Below are 13,778 nucleotides of genomic sequence, written 5' to 3'. Positions count from 1 at the left end.
GAAGAGTATTTGAGTAAGAGGAAACTTGCATACATCCTCTCATTCCGTATGCGCCAGCCTTTCTGAATGAAATGCGGGGGTTGATGAGAACGCAATCGAAATCTTTCTTTAGGTTCAGGAAGGTGTCAACATGTATAGAGCTTCTTTTAATTAAATATTATCGACTTTTTGGTTTCAGTTAAGGACTGGGCGAATTTCAGATGTTTGTTTAGAAAACCAAACTGTTGTTGTGGGTGAGTTATCTGTTTGCTGTCCAGATATACTATTAATCTTTTGAAAATCGTGTTTCAATATGTTTGAAAAAAAAAAGGCTCAAATTATAGGGCGATCATTCTTCAAATCATCTCTTGGGCCACCTTTGACTCGACCAATTTTAAGCCCAATTGCTGAATCCATTGGATCCGTTTTTTAGATTTTACTGAAGCTTTTGATACTATTAATCATAGTATTCTGTTCCTCAAACTTGAATCTTATGGATTAACCGGACCAGCTTCAAACTTCCTTAAGAATTTTCTTATAAACAGGGAAGGTAGTGTTTGTGTTAATAATGCGTATTCTATAACTAAAAAATTAATAAAGGTGTGCCGCAAGGTTCTATTTTAGGTCCTTTACTGTTCATTATCTATATTAATGACCTTACCTTACTTACTCTATTAATGCCTCACACTGTGTTCTATATGCTGACGACACCACAGTATCTTCGGCTGATAAATCTTTGCCCAATCTTACGTCTAACCTAAATATTGTTATGACTAAAGTAACTAAATGGTGCCTCATCAACCAGCTAATAATCAATCCATCAAAAACTAAATTTGTGATTTTTAGACCAGCCCAGAAGCGCGTATCATATACTCCAACCATTTCACTGTGTTCGAATACCATAACCACATGTGACAGTGTCCTTTTTCTTGGAGTGTTCATTGACTCGCATCTGAAATTTCATAAACACATTGATCACCTTAGAAATAAGACGGCTTTTGGCATTCGAGCTCTCATAAAATCCCGCCCATTTTTTCACGCCAAGCCCTTCTGTCTCTTTATTTTGCTTTCGTTCGCAGTCATATCACATATGATATTGTTGCATGGGGTAACACTTACGATTGTCATCGAGCACCGTTACAACATATTCAAAATCAGGCTCTTCGTATCATTACTAAAAGCTAATTCCGTGCTAACGCCTGTGTTTTGCTTCAACAGAATAATGTCTTATCGGTTAAAAATTTATTCTATTACAACATAGGCACGTTTTTGTTTCAGCAACGTATTAATAATTTATCGTACCAGTTTATTAACAGGCAACTATTACAAAATAACAACTCCACCAGATTCGCAGCCAACGAAAATTACTTATTACCCATAGTCCGTACTAACTATGGTCAGAGGACATGCGCTTTTTCAGCTATTTCATTCTGGAATAGTCTTTCGTCAGAACTAAAATCTTCATAATCATTCTTTTCCTTCAAACACATGCTAAAAACGTTTTCGTTGAATCGACGAATGTATTGTTTTTATTGTCTGTATTGCTATGTTGCTGTTCATTTCATTGCCTAAGTTTCCTGAGTTCAGCTAGATTGTATGTCTAGTGCAAGTGTCTAGTTTATGTATTTTTTTTCTGCCAACTTTTTTACCTTGTTGGAATTGGTATTGTGCTAGTAAAATGCAACAGTATTTTTTATTGTTTTTTTTTCTCGATTTTTTTAACCGAGTTCATTGCTTTTTCTTATTGTACTATTGCGCTGTCTAAGCTGTGTTCATTCCTTTTAGTTACTGCTTGTTGGGTTTTGCTGCTTTCGGTGTATTCTTTATTCTGTAATAATTAATCAAGGGTCCCGTTGCAGTCTGTTGACTATGGGACCCTTGTCTGTATACTAACTTGAATGTATTTTGCACCGTTGAAAATAATAAAGAATTCAAATTGAATTCAATTCAAACATCTTGTCATGTAGAATACACTACGATACTGTTCAATATCATCTGATCTAGGAGTAGTATAAGGTACTTTTTAATTGCAAGCGTGAATTCCTCACAGACGTAGTACACAATAGGTTCAACTTTTACTCGCCAAATAGGCAGACCGAAACAAACTGGTTTCCCAGGTCAGGCCCTTGCGTGTTTGAGGCTAACAAAGTTTTAACAAAATTGAAGTATACAGGGAGTTCAACCCAGGCTAAGAAAAGTGCAAAAATCTCGTCGTTATTCCGTTTGTTTCTTCCTTTCGCATAAGCTAAGGAAGATCGCCGCCAAGCTTAAGTTGGCGCTGTGTTTTCGGCGAACAATAAGTTGGAGAAGCTTAGCCATAAGATTAACAGGAAGGCAGGCAGCACGGGGGGCGGGGCTCTCAACAAAAAGGTTGCGGCTAGTGAGAGGCTCTAGTTGTGGCGTTGAGCTTCAGTACCTGTTTTGGAGTGCACAAGCATAGTGATTTGCTCCATTCCTTGCCGTGTAACAAGTTGTACCTTGGTCAGACGGGACGGTGCATCAGTGTGCAATTGCGTGAGCATCGAAACACCATAAAAGGCCCGCCTACGACTGTCATCCCATTACTGAAGTTGCTGGGATTAACCCCTGTTTAATCACACAAATTTTCTGTTTGCCCCGAGGGACACGCGTACTAGGAGTACTAGAAAAATTTCCGAAACCTGCTTTGTAGAAAACAATTCTGATAGCGCCGTCAGTTGCCGTCAGCGTCTTTACTTGACTCTGAATTGGCATATTTATTCAATGCTTTAACTTTTATTTTTTGTTTCTGGTGCGCATTATAAACTGATATGGCACAGGCGATAAAGACCACAGTTGTTAGTCACCGCGCGTGTTGTTATCGTCTGTTGTGTGTCCCGCCAGTTCGCGCTGTTTAATCCGCATGAGTATTTACCAACCACGACTGGCTTTACAGATAGTGACCTAACCATGATCGGCGATCCCGCTTGCAGAATTTGTTATTGATTGTTTGGCTTTCTTTAGTTCTTTCTGACGCCGCTGCACGCGCTTGCACTGCATTTGATCCCCACTTTTACAGGGGGTCGTCTGCTATTCATCCTCTGTATACGTGCTTGATCGGCCTGCCGTGGTTGTTATTTCGTCTCTTATTGGTCCGTTGCACTAGTCCTTGCAGATCTACCCACGGGGAAGTTCGTGTGCTCGACATTGGGCTTAAATAAAAGTTTCTTAATGCGATTTTGTTAATCGGCTATGCTGGCGAAAGGACGCACCTTGCTGGCGTCTACTGGCAAAAAATCGTCCACAGATACTGAAACTTTGCTAGCACCTCAAAACAGTGTTTTACGCGTTTCGTAGCGCGCGTACGTAACAAAGAATGAAGCACAAAGAAATATTCAGCGAGTTAAGCGTAGATCAGCAAAAATAAGCACAGAGGCAATTTCTTTTCATGAGGTACCTATCGCCTCGGTATGCTCGAAAAGATATCCCGGACCAATGCGGTTCTGACGGGCATTCATTGGGAACGGCTGCCATATCCAACTTTGCCATTTCTTTCGCTTGTAAGCCACCCCGAGAAAACTCCAACAAGCGTGGCTTTAGTTATTGTGAAAAGGTCACAGCCATTGAAGAAGTTGCCGTAAATTATAGTGCTCCATTCGCTGCTACGGTACGGTACGACAACTTTATTGATACGTGCCCGCTCCAGACCAGGGGCAGGCGTGGTCGACCCGAGGAAGTAGCGGGGCCGCGGCCAAAGTAGAGGCGACACCAACCGAGACGACGTCAAGGCCGCGTCGCGGCGACGTACCCTAACAAGACCAGGGCGACAAGCCGTCTGCAGGTGCTCCATTCGCTGGAAAAACATTCTGTTTTAGCGCAAGAATGATGGCGCTTCCACGAACAGAATGTGCCTGTTGCATGGAGCTGCTTTATGCAAATTCAAGCCTTCCCTGTGAACTTTTGCGCGAGCATAGACTAGCTTCACGTAAATAGAAAGCTTCTATACGTGCAGCCGAAGTTGATAAGTTTCCGAATGTTTGAATGAACGGAAATGCTCGAAAATGAATGCTAGTCCAGCAGGCAGGCATGGTAACAGTGTGGGTTACTCGCGTTCGCTTACGTTTGCATAGCTAAGAAGCGGGTCTAGGCAGAAACATAAATTCGCAGTGATGACCCGTATATGGGTACTGATCGATATAGTCGGTATTGATTGGTACGACCGCTAAATTTTATGCTAGCAGTCGCAGGTCGCACTGCGAGCGAAGCGAAGTGGGGTGAGGTTGGGGAATAAATTCAGCACCACCTGATGGAGCGCGCCGTCCCAACAGCATTTTTTTTGCCACACTAGCGGGCCGGGCCGGTCGCTATCTATAAAGCCGGTCGTCTCAAAAACTGGCCCATTTCTCAACCCTTTTGCCAGACGACGATACAAGACTTAAAGGAGCCATGAAGACAAAATACAAGTTGGGTTTATTAGAAAGACTGCTTAGTTCCGATAACAATGATACCAATATTGCCGCGAACCAAGTATGCGTTTGTTTGTTTATTTATTGTTTGTTTTTACTGTCCGGCCACGCCCGGCCCTGTTATCTGTGTCAAGCGAAGCGCGTCTTGCATTCTCTATTTTTATGCCGCACGGGCTATCTCATTCAGATAAGCAGACTGTTTCGTCTTAACGTCACTAGCCCAGAATAATCTTCTCTGGTCTACAATGTTCTGGATGTAAATCGACGGTTCCAGAAACACTCGCGCCGAAAGATAAAAGCCTGCAGAGCAGACGCCACGGCATTCCGATCGTCGACGCTCGCTCGCACCCGTCACTTTTAGATGCAGAGCATCTGATTCACTCGCCTTGTCCCTCCGGCGTCGTCGTCGTTGTTGTCGGCGTTGTCCACCCCTCTGCCATTCTCCTCGCCGCGCGAGCTGCGCTCTCCGCCGCTCTCCGCCGCTCACCCCCTCTCCTCTCCGATAACGAACACTCTCTCGCGAGGGGCATTGGATTGGATTTGATTTGATTTGATTGGATTGGATTGGATTGGATTGGATTGGATTGGATTGGATTGGATTGGCTTGGCTTGGCTTGGATTCGGTTGGATTGGATTTGGATTGGATTGGATTAAAGTGGATTGTGTTGGATTGTGTTGCGTCATAGCCGCGGCACGTTGCGTCATAGCCGCGGCAGACGCGCTGGGGCCGGCGCATGTGCAGTACTTTCTCTTCCGCGGTTTCCTCTCCTTCGGGCGCGCTGCGCATATAACCGGTGTGCCGTTCTTCGGCGAAGCAACATCCACGCTTGGCTCAAACACCTAGAGTCCACGCCGCTTTACAAGTACGCCAACGTCGTCATCGACTGGGACCAGCTTACGCAGTCCCCTCAACGTTATGCGCGCTATAAAACGCGTTCCCTTCGCCGCTCCGCCTATGCGTCGCATCTACACAGGGGTTCCCGCGAGGGGAGGTGGGAGTTTTGTTGACTGCTGCTTCGCCGCCTGTGTATTGTTTCAGTTGTTAGGAGAGAGAGAGAGAGAGAGAGAGAGAGAGAGAGAGAGAGAGAGAGAGAGAGAGAGAGAGAGAGAGCTTTTATTGCCACAAGGGCTAATTCTGGGGAGGGGTGGTGACCGAGGGAGGAAGGTCCCCTGTGACTGGCAGCCCGGGTGACGATGGCATCTTGCACCGCCGAATCCGAGCTGCCCAACGCCCTCACCCAGTGTTCACCGTCTCGATATGGGGGGAATGGGTTGTGGGGGCATTGCCAGAGGAGGTGATCCATGGTTTGGACCACCCCACAAGCGGGGCAATGGGGTGAAGGGTACAGACCGGGGTACATGCGGTGCAGGCGGGACAGGCCAGGAAGGGTGTACGTTTGCACTAAGCGCCATAGGCGTTCTTCGGTGTGAGAGAGTGCCGGTTGTGCAGGGGGCAGTAGACGGCGGGAGAGGCGGTAATGAGACGTAATCTCATGAAAGGAAAGAAGCCGATCTCGAGCTGACAGGGCTCCATGGAAGGGTTCAAGGCTAGGACCCGCTCGGAAGGTGAGCTCTCGAGTGGCCCTGTGTGCTGCCTAGTTCCCTTCCACGCCCGTGTGGGCCGTGGTCCATACCAGCTCGGTGGGAGAGTCAGGGGGATTTTGAAGAAGGATTTTGAGTGCGAGGGCAGAAATGCGGCCCCGGGCGAAATTTCGAATGTCCGTCTTCGAATCGGAAATTATGATGGCAGGGGAAGGCCGCAGTGTTAATGCAAGAGCAATAGCCGCCCCTTCCGCCGTCGTGGGGGAAGAAGTGCGAAGGGTGAGGGTGGTAAGAGGGGGACTGTTGGGAGCGTTGATGATTGCGACCGCGTAGGCGTCATGGTGCCTGTAGCTAGCCGCGTCAACATGAGCAGTTGCCGGATGCACTGGGTATCGCTTCGTAAGGGCCCGCACACGCTGCTCCCTGCGGGCTCGATTGTGCGTCGGGTGCATGTTACGGGGAATGGGCCGAACGATGAATAGGTCATGGATAGTGCTAGGAATGGCAAGAGAGGATTCTGTAGTGAAAGGGAAGTTGATTGGAAGTCACCGGAGGAGAGATTGACCTGTTGAGGTTGTTGCAAGGCGGGCGTACTGGCTCACAAGATGAGCTTCGAGGAGCTCAGATGCGGTGTTGTAGACACCAAGCGATTCTACACAAGCAGTGACAGCGCTCTGCGGAATCCTGAGCGCCGTCTTGTACACTTCTCGAATTAGGCAATCCACCTTTTTGAGTTCCTTAGAGGGCGGTGCTAGATAAGGAAGAGAGTAAGTGATGCGACTTATTACAAAAGTCTGTATCAGCCGCAATCGCTCTGCCTCTTTGAGCCCTTCGTGACGGGTGGTGATGCGGCGGAGGAGGTTGATAGTCTGATTGACATGGGATGTTAGCTTGGCGAGGAATGTGGTATTGGCGCGGTTCTGTTGGATATTGAGGCCTAGGATTTTAAGGCAGGGCACTCGGGCAACGGGGTGATCATCCAGCCAGCGCGGGCGCGTTTCGGACTGTTGGGCAAGAGAAGCAGCAGCTCTGCCTTCTCGGGCGAACAAGTCAAACCGACATCACGAGCATAGGCAGCAACACAATCTGCCCCCTGCTGGAGGGTGGTTTCAATGTGTGCGTCACTGCCGCATGGAACCCACAGCGTGATGTCGTCGGCATACAAACTGTGGCGAAGTGAGGGCACATTAGCAAGACGAGGAGGGAGGTCTGATGTTGAAGAGCAGTGGGGAGAGAACTGCTCCTTGTGGGGTGCCTATGGAGGGGAGCGGAATGACGTCGGAGCGTAGATCATTAATCTGAATGACGGCCGTGCGATTAGCGAGAAAAGCCCGCACGTAGTTGTAGGTGCGGGCTCCAGGAGACAGAGCAGCCAAATGGCGCAGAATGGCGTGGTGGGAGACCCGATCAAAGGCCTTTTGGAGGTCTAGCGCTAGAACGGCTGAAGTCGGCAGTAGGGGGAGCAAGGAGAAGATCATGCTTGAGCTGCAATAGGACGTCTTGGGTGGAAAGGTCGGCTCGAAATCCGAACATTGTGTGCGGGTACTGTTGCTTACTCTCCAGATATTGGCTCAAACGGGCATGTACGATCATCTCGAGGACCTTACCTGCACACGATGCGAGGGAAATGGGCCTAAGCTGTTCAAGAGCGAGCGGTTTACCCGGCTTGGGAATGAAAGAGACTTTAGCATGCTTCCATTCGGGTGGGAGCTCCCCAGACTCCCAGTGACTGTTATAATATTTTGTTAGGACCTCTATGGATTGATCGTCTAGATTTCGAAGGAGCTTGTCGGTTGTTCCATCGTCTCCTGGCGCTGAGTTTGGGCGAATTTTAAGTAGGGCTGCGCGAACTTCAGCTGTGGAAATGGGGCGATCCATTGTCTCATTGGGCTGGCCGGTGTATGGTGAAAGGGGCTCCTGCGGGCCCTGGGCAAGGTAAAGCTCCCTGAGACGGGCGAGAAGCTGATCGCTTGTGCCGGGAAATTTATTTAATAGGGTGGTAATACGATTGCGGCTGGTTGATTTCGAATGAGAAGGATCAATCATGTGGCGAAGAATGGCCCAGGTGCGCCGCATGCTAAGGTTGCCACGCATGCTGTCGCAGAACTGACCCCATTGCGCACGTGCCAGTTCAGCCGCATAGTTGTCAATAGTGGTGCGGAGATGAGCAATGCGCAGTCGAAGACGACGATTGTGCTTTTGACGGCGCCAGCGTTTCTGAAGGCCCTGATACGCTGCCCAAAGATGCTGAAGGTGAGTGTCAACCGTTTCCGAAGGGATGTCGGGGTCTAAGGATGAATCGTGGGCCTTTTTAATCTCGAGTAGGTGTTTAGGCCAATCCCGAACCGGAGTATCATCGGTGGGTGCTTGTTCTTGACATGAGAGCCGAAAGGCTGGCCAATTTGTGATGTGAGTCTGCCACAGTTTTGGAGTAAATGCCGAATGCAGTCGCAAAGTGGACTGAATAATGAAGTGATCGCTTCCTAGGTTGTGGGGAGTACATTGCCATTTCAGGTCAGTAACGCGCAAGGAAAGTGTGAGGTCAGGAGAGGTGTCTGCCTGTACACTGTTGCCTATTCTGGTAGGAATAGATGGGTCAGATTCTACTGTTAAACGTCGAGTCTGAATTGCTTCCCAAAGTGAGCGGCCTTTCTTAGTGACGCGATTTAGCCCCAGGCTGTGTCAGGAGCATTAAAGTCCCCAAGTATAAGAAGGGGGTGGCCAGTTGCCGCTTTTGTGGCCCGAATCAGAAGGGTGCCAAAAGTATGATTAGACGCTTTAGGGCCACTATAAACGTTAAGTATATAAAGGCAAGAGGCAGAGCGTTTTGGTGGATACAGGGTGATGAAGTCATGTGGTAGCGCAATATCGGCAAATGTGTGGTGCTCAGCGGGAATGTTACGCTGTACCAGAACCGCCGTTGAGTTATTACCAGGAGTATGGTATAAGCTTGATACCCCGTGAGCTTGACCTCTCTTCCAGGCTATTGCAGGGCAATAACAGCGGGGGGTAAAGGTTCAGAAGAAATTAGGTGTTATGGAAGCTTGATACCCCGTGAGCTTGACCTCTCTTCCAGGCTATTGCAGGGCAATAACAGCGGGGGGTAAAGGTTCAGAAGAAATTAGGTGTTGAAGATTTTGGCGCTTACGGAAGAAACCACGGCAATTTCACTGCCACGCGACAAGGGGGTTGCCATGCCTATTCATCGTTGCTATCGTTACAGGGAAGGGGGGCATTCTGTGCGGTGTCCAGGGCTCCGAAGAAATGCCGAAAGTGATTGTTGATCGTTTCCAAAGTGGATTGCATCACCGTTTGGTTGGCTAGAAGGGCGTTATGTAGGTGCAAGTATTCATCCCTCTGACTAGCAAGGGAACGTTCAAGAATAGCAAATTTATCATCACATGCGATCGCACATGGTGACTCATTGATAGAGACCGATATGCGCTTAGGGGGAGGAGAGTCGGAGTTATCAACTGCATGTCTGAGGAGTAGGGGGAGTGCCGGCTGGCTCGGCAGCATCAGGCGGGTGGTGATGGGCATGAGAGGGGGAAAGCTTAACAAGCTGGAGCTCCCGCTTAAGGGCAGCATTTTCTTGACGCAGGGTAGCGACCTCTGCGCGGAGGGCCCGAAGCTCCTCCATTACTTCTAGCAAAGGGTCTGGGAAAGGGGTGGAAAGGAGGATCGAGACGGAGCCCCACTGGGCGAGGAACGCTGGGTGCTCACCTGCTGATGGTGTTGCACATTGGTTGGCAGATTGATGGCTTGCGTTTTCGTATTCGCTTGGTTGTTGCCGTCAGGGGGGCGTTTCAACTGCGACTAGCAGGTTGGCATGGAGGGAATACCAGTAGACGGGGTGCCAGTAACAGCCGATGCAGTGAGTCTACCGGCGGCGGCTTGGGCATACGTAGGAGGCTGGCGTCGAGGTTGATAGCGGCGGGGGCACTCAGTTGTGCCGGTGACATGTGGGCCCTCACATACAATGCACTTGGAAGAGCAAGGGTGGTCTTCTGGGGCGTTGGGAAGTCCGCCCTTGGGGCAGCGTGGGGGGGGGTTGTCTGGGTGTTCGGACACACATCTTGGCGATGGCCTGTCCACCGGCATGTCGTGCAGGCCTCTGTTTTGCGGCGAAAGAGTCTCCAGCGGCAGGTGGCAGAGCTGTAGCGGATCCAAAAGGGAACCCGCGTGCCATGGAAGAGAATTTGAGCGATGTTAGAAGTGTTTAGACGCTTTGCGTCTAGTATTTGGAGGTCAGGGTTATAGTTGCACACACTCTCCATTATTTGCGCCGGGTAGGCCGGTGACGGTGTTCGCCGGTATGGCAATGTGTGTCCTCACGGGATACTGTTTCCCATTTAGGAGGAGGGTTTCAAGCTTCTCGTGGGATCGTGCTCGCTCCTCAGAGGGCGTACTCACAACGATGAAGTTGGAGACCGGGTGTATTCGCGCTTGATCGTCTGGGATCATTGGTAGCGCAGCCTGCCGTTGAATGGTGTCGGCTAAAACCACTGCAGATACTGTAGCAAGGGCGAGGCCTCCGCGTGGTCGAAGAATTATTTTCACGTCGGTGGCTGGTAATGGAGTCGCCGGCGTCCAACGTTTAGGAGAGCGCTGGCCACGCTTGGGACTGGAGCCCGAGGTCGACCGTTGGGAGATTGCAGCAGACGCTGGCGCTTGGTTGGCAGCCATAAACGATGATTGTTTCCGTCTCACATCGAGCCATCCTGGAGTAGCGAGATCGTTGGGGTCGATGTCTTCACCGTCTACCGTGTATTCCATGCGGCCGTCGCTGGAAGACAGGTTGACGGTAGGCTCGGCCAGGGCGTCGGCAGCCATGGAGTTAGTGAGAGGAGGCACGAGCGCTGCGGTCGGAGGAGGCTGGCGCCGGTGGTGCACGTGCCACGGGAGCGCAGCTGCGGCGGGGTAGGCCTAGCTGCGGCCCTCGGTGTGGTCGTCACTTCGAAGAGCAGTTCTAAGGAAACGCTTACTCCGAGGACAACGTACTTGGTACCGACGTTTCGGCCGTGATGTTAGGAAGGCGGCGATGTCTGTTTTAGGGCCATCAATGCACTCTGTGAGCTAAAAAAGGTCGAAGAAGCGGAAGCCCATGCGAGGCGTGTGAACGGCATGTGAGGCACGTGCCTCAAGCACAAGTTCCCTCCAATGAACGTGTTTTCCTTCGAGACAACTGCGTCCTTTCTGGCTTCGTGACATCGCAATCTTCGAACAAATAACGGATATATTAAAGAAAACGCGCGAAGCAGTCGCGACCCCCTAGCCAATTTCCCGCAACTTTTCTATGACGTCACGGAACCTTGTTTGTGCGATTGGCGGCCGCCTGACTGACCTGTCGCGACGACACATGACTGGACGTCTGTAATGGGGCCTCTAGTTCCATTTGACCGCATCGCTTGAATGCCAACGTGCAGTTAACGCACTGAAAATTATGTTTTATTGGCGGCCCGTATGACGTCATTCTTGCTCATAACTTGTCACTGTGGCGCTAAATTTGATAGTTTTTAAATCCTCCTTGCTTTTTTTTTTCGTTAAAAAACATATTTTGTGGCTGTAGTGGAGCTGAGTGAGATACTGAGTCCTAGTTCTTTCAAATTAAACGAAGTTGTATTTTCTCTTCATGGATCCTTTAAAGCGGCCGCGCGTTTCCGAAGGACACGTATATCAGTGACTATATGACGGATAAGGTTACTTGGGGTGTTGTAACATTGAGACGTGTTGTTGTTGGGCGGCGGTGCGATTGCTAGGAACTTTCACTTACAGATTGTGATGTTGCGTTTAAATTGTATTATTTTTAGACCAAGGAACATCGTCTTAACGCAGAGAGAAAGGTGCAGGTTTCGTCCCCGCAAAAGCGACGAGCTGCAAACGGATTCCACAAAAAACGGGCTTCGCAAAATGGGCTTCATAAATTTCCAGTGAAACCGGCAGGGTTCGGTTAATAGCACTAAAAGCTTCGCCAACACTGTACCCTGTTTACATCCATTTAAGAGAATGTTTTAAAGACAGGGAATACGGCTATTATTGGCTGCCTATGATCATACCCCTTACCACCAAGATGGGGTGAGTGCGTTCCATTACTTTGGGATGAAAAGTTACGTTCCCGTGGTATTTCCCTGGAATTTGAGAATTTTTCACGAGGGGTTTGATCACAGAGGCCGTAGGAAAAAATTAATCGCGCATCCGCTCGCTTCAATGCAAATGACGTCAAAAAACGGTAGCGTTTCAGCCGGCCCTGCATCCATCCTGCTTCCTTCGCTCTCCCCTTTTCCCATCCCTTACGCTTTTCTCTTCCCTCTGTCTCTTCCTACCGACTTTCCCACCCCTCACTCAATCCTACCTTTCCCGTCCTCCTCTCTTCTTCTCCCCGCACCTCCCCCTTCTGGACTTCCCCTCCAACTTCCCCTCCCTATCAAAACACCTCCCTACTCGCTCTACACCTCTCCTCTCTCTCACGTAGTCAACTCCTGTCTGTCCCGATTTTCTACCCTCTCTCCCTCAATCTTTCCTCCTCCCTATTATCCTCCCCTCCGGTCATCATCTGCGGCTCTTTCTTCACCCTCACCTCTCCCCCATGTTCTCCTCCGCAACAGTTTCCAGTATACAATTACGTGGTGGCAGAAGTGATGAGGCGAGCCATGGTTGAGGATGATGGACGATCTATTTATACACCGTCTATGCACAAGGTGGCCATGGGTGAGACCAAGCCATGCAACGTGCCCTGTCTTCCTCTTCCCTTTTGAGATTTTGACGGGGAGGGGGGGGGAGAGGGAAAAGGACCCGAAACTGTCTGACGATGCTTGCCCCACCCAGCCTCGTCGTCGTCGCAGATCCTCGTGCGTGACGCCACACGTAGCTGTCGTCTTCTTCGTCTTTGATGGCATAACAGTACTCTCTCTCTCCTCTCCGAATCCCCTCACCCTATTTTATTCTCATACCTCCTTCCCTCCACACCTCCCGAGCCTCCCCTATCCCTCGTGCCGTGCCGCTGTGGCTCAGCGGCTAAGACGTTGCGCTTCTGAGCGAAGGACGCGGCTTCATTTCCGGCCATAAAAATGAAAACCCCCTGTGCTGAGTTTTTGGCGCACGTTAATGATACCCCAAAATAATTCCTCCTCCCGAGCGGCCCGCTGCATGGCCCAGATTTCAGAATTGCTTTTACTTCCCTCCACTTCAAATCGCCTCCCATTCTAATCGGCCTCCTCGTCTGTGTTTCCATCTGGGTCCTCTTCTCATCCTCTTTTTCACATCTTCTCTTCCCTGTGCAACACAAACTACCACTGCACTTTTTAATTCTTCCTCTCCCTGCCCTCTCTATCCACCTCCTTCCTCCCCATCCCCGTCAAATGCTTCTTCACCTCTCCCTCTTGTAGTCCCGCAACCTCATGTATCCCTCTAACCGCGCACCGGCATCCTTTTCTTTCGAGTCACTTCCTCCCCGTCTCCATACCGCTACATTCCCTCCACCCCTCTTCCATCTCTTCCTCCTCCCATATTCCCCCACTCAATTCCACCCATCGCATACTCACCAGTTTCCAGTGGATCGATAACCCACGAGTGAGCAGGCAACGTTTATGGCGTATTCGACAGACAGACAGACAGGCAGGCAGAGAAGAAATTTCGTGTTTATATGTAACCCGATAAATACCATCCTCTTTAATAAGGTTGTCTTTTCTAGAACAATTTTCGGGTTCCTAAACCCACGCCCCCACGTCTTCCAGATTGACCTACGGTGCTAGCACTAATTGTTTCAAGTTCCTTTCTAACTGTTACAATATGGTGCGCCTCAAGTTCAGTAATGCACTTGGTAAGGTTAGCTAT

At 49.6% G+C, this 13,778-nt stretch overlaps 1 protein-coding gene across 2 annotated transcripts in view; it reads left to right on the top strand.

Moving 5' to 3' along the window:
• The window catches only part of LOC144153782 (sphingomyelin phosphodiesterase-like), a 68,679-nt gene that overhangs the window by 13,782 nt on the left and 41,119 nt on the right, over positions 1 to 13,778 (top strand). The window lies entirely within an intron of this gene.

The sequence above is a fragment of the Haemaphysalis longicornis genome, unplaced genomic scaffold (assembly GCF_048455015.1).
Source record: "Haemaphysalis longicornis isolate Haplotype H1 unplaced genomic scaffold, Haemaphysalis longicornis Haplotype H1 scaffold_9, whole genome shotgun sequence".
In the NCBI taxonomy this organism is placed as follows: domain Eukaryota; kingdom Metazoa; phylum Arthropoda; class Arachnida; order Ixodida; family Ixodidae; genus Haemaphysalis; species Haemaphysalis longicornis.
The sequence above is the reverse complement of the archived record's forward strand: the minus strand, read 5'-3'. Positions and strand labels throughout refer to the sequence as shown.